The following is a 3,123-nucleotide window of genomic DNA, read 5'->3' as shown; positions in this document are numbered from 1 at the left end:
AGGTTACAACTTAAATATTTAGCTAGCAAGTTAAATATTTAGCTAGATACCTAAACATTTAAGTTGCAACCTAAATATTTAGGTAGCTAGCAAAATATTTAAGTTTCAAGCTAAATATTTAGCTCAAAACTAAATATTTAAGTTTCAAGCTAAATATTTAGCTCAAAACTTATTTATGTCACAAGTTAAATATTTATTTTGTTAACTAAATATTTAATTTGTAAGTTAAATATTTAATTTGTAAGTTAAATATTTAATTTATAAACTATGACATTTATAAATGGATGAATCATATGGTGAAAAACTGACTTTGAAAAATAAATCTGTTCTTTTTTTCTTATAAAAGGTTAAATAAAACATAAATATTGGTGGTAATTGTTGACTGTGTAACTTTACAAACAGCACCTCATGGAGGAATGCAAGAAGTTTTCATAAACTTTAAAACAAAGTCAAGAAAACACAACGGAACCAGAAATCCACACAAATAAAGGCAGTACCACATTTAACCTGCTGAGACGGGACGATGAAGAGGAGTAGGGACAGAAATGTTTGGATCAAACCTTGACATGATGTCTTCATCCTTCTTCAGGAGACAGGTCACACTCAGGGTCTGAGCTATCAGCACATATGAGGGTTTATTAAAGGCTGGTGTGTGACTCTGAGCTACATCAAATCAAATCTTAGCACAATCTCTGTAAATATGGCTGAATTATCATTATTCTCTTCTCCAAGCTGAAGATGGAGTAAAAGAAATCCACAGGAAGTCCCTGTTGGACGTACACTGTAACAAATATATAACTTAATAATTTATTCCTAACAAAGTTGTCATGTTGGCACAAGTTGTGTAAAACTGTAGTGTCAGAGCCTTCATCTTGGACTGGGTTAACTCTGAAAGTTAATCAGTTATAGATGCAGAGCCAACGGTTACTTTTATGAAAGTTTTATTCAGTGGTGCAGGAAATATTTTACTAACAGACAAAAAGAAAAGACAGAGTTTGACAAAATGACAGCCATGTTTATTTTTAAAGGTCAGCAGTTTGTGGCAGACACATGGAGTTGAGTTGTAAAAGTGAAACACTTAGTGTGTGACTCACATCAGGCTCTATGTTGTGTGTCTTCCTGAGGAACAGCAGTAACGTTGGCTCTGTTGGACTCCAGGAATGTTTAATAAAGCTGCAGTCTCAGGAATAAAAAAAAATTATTTTTGTGTCTGATGATTAACTCCACTACTGACCATTTCAATCAATTTTTGTGTGTTTTTTATGTTAGTTCTCACATGATCAATGAGGACAATTCACTAATTTTTCATATAAAAATGCACATTACATTTATTTATGTACAATGAAATAAAGTACACACAAACAAACAATAAATGTACAGGAAATTTATTTTATGGATTTCTTTCTATATTTTTGTGTTTAGTAATTTGTAATATGTTGATGTGTGTGGGTGGGGGGGCACATGTGGAATATGTTTATCATACTTAATACGACAAACAGAAAGAGTTTCATACAGAAAAATATACTTTTAAATATTTAAAAAACTTTGAAACAGGTCAGTTTGAATTTTAAATATTTAGGTTGCAACAAATATTTAGGTAGCTACCTAAATATTTAACTTAAATATTTACATTGCAACCTAAATATTTAAGTTGCAAGCTAAACATTTACCTTGTTAACTAAATATTTAATTTGTAAGTTAAATATTTAGTTTATAAACTATGACATTTATAAATGTATGAATCATATGGTGAAAAACTGACTTTGAAAAATAAATCTGTTCTTTTTTTTCTTATAAAAGTCTAAATAAAACACAAATATTGGTGGTAATTGTTGACTGTGTAACTTTACAAACGGCACCACATGACCACGTCCTGGTGTCTGAACACAACCAACCATGACGACAACACATGCAGTTTTTCCTGCAGTTGTGAGGCTGAGCCTTGGCACCAGACCACCTGAACCCACATGAAACACACCTGCAGGCTTTATGTACTGAAGAGACCAGCTCCTGATTCATGCAATGCTTTTTGTATTTTATGAGTTTTTATTTCAATAAACTTACATTGTGGGATCATTGTTATTTCTTCCTTTATACCTGGTAAACCTCACCTTTATACTCAGCAGTTTGTCAGAAGTCGTATCTTCAGCTCTTTCAGCCTTATTTCCTGCTCTGTGTGTCATAAATATTTCAAAATGACATCGATGACATCATTAAACAGTATGGTTCTTGTTAAAATTACAAGTTTTGTTAATGTTCGACTGAACTTATTTGTTTAGTTATATATTTATGTATAAGCAACATAACAACCTGTTGTAAACTCAGCTCTGGAAAAATGAAGACCACTGCAGTTTCCCTGCATTTGGTGAAATCATTTCACCAAATCTTGCTTTCTGAACTCTTCCTGAGTTCAAACTTCAGTATTGTTGCTTCTAAATGAATATGAACTTGTGTTCTGAGCATTATTTCATTTTGACCATTTCCCATTTTCTCTAAAGAAATACTAAATTTTTGGTTGGAATTTCGAAGACCTGTTGTTAGTTCAAAGAATAAAATGACTCTGTTCATTTTATACTCAAACGTATAAATGTAAAATCATAGAAACTCATCATTTTAAAGTCGTCTCTTAATTTGTCCAAATAATTCAATTCAATTCTAAATAAATTGTCATTTCGTTTCAAAATAAAAAACAAAGAAAACTTTGTTACATTAATACATAAATTATATCTTAGAAAAAACAAAATGAAAGGCAGCAGAAGAAGAAAACAATCCTGTGTCTGCTCCTTTTGTTCTCAAATATGTTTTCACTTTATAGTGTGATTTACAAATAAACAATACTAATTAAGATTAAAAATAATAAAAACATTAAATGAAACAGCAAATTCTATCAAAGTCAATACTAATTAAAGTTATGAAATAAAAATCTATCAAATAAAACAAAACGTCCCATCGATTCAAATTTTACTTGTTCATATCCCTTCAAAAAAACTGCCTTTAATATAATTTTTAATATGTTCAGAGATCTTACATTCTTTAGCTCATCCTCCAAACCTTTCCATAAACCTGTCTTTATTATCTAAATAATAGTTTATTCTTCACACACAACATACAGCTGTTCGAGAT

Source organism: Austrofundulus limnaeus, unplaced genomic scaffold, assembly GCF_001266775.1.
Source record: "Austrofundulus limnaeus strain Quisiro unplaced genomic scaffold, Austrofundulus_limnaeus-1.0 Scaffold23, whole genome shotgun sequence".
NCBI lineage: Eukaryota > Metazoa > Chordata > Actinopteri > Cyprinodontiformes > Rivulidae > Austrofundulus > Austrofundulus limnaeus.
The sequence above is the reverse complement of the archived record's forward strand: the minus strand, read 5'-3'. Positions refer to the sequence as shown.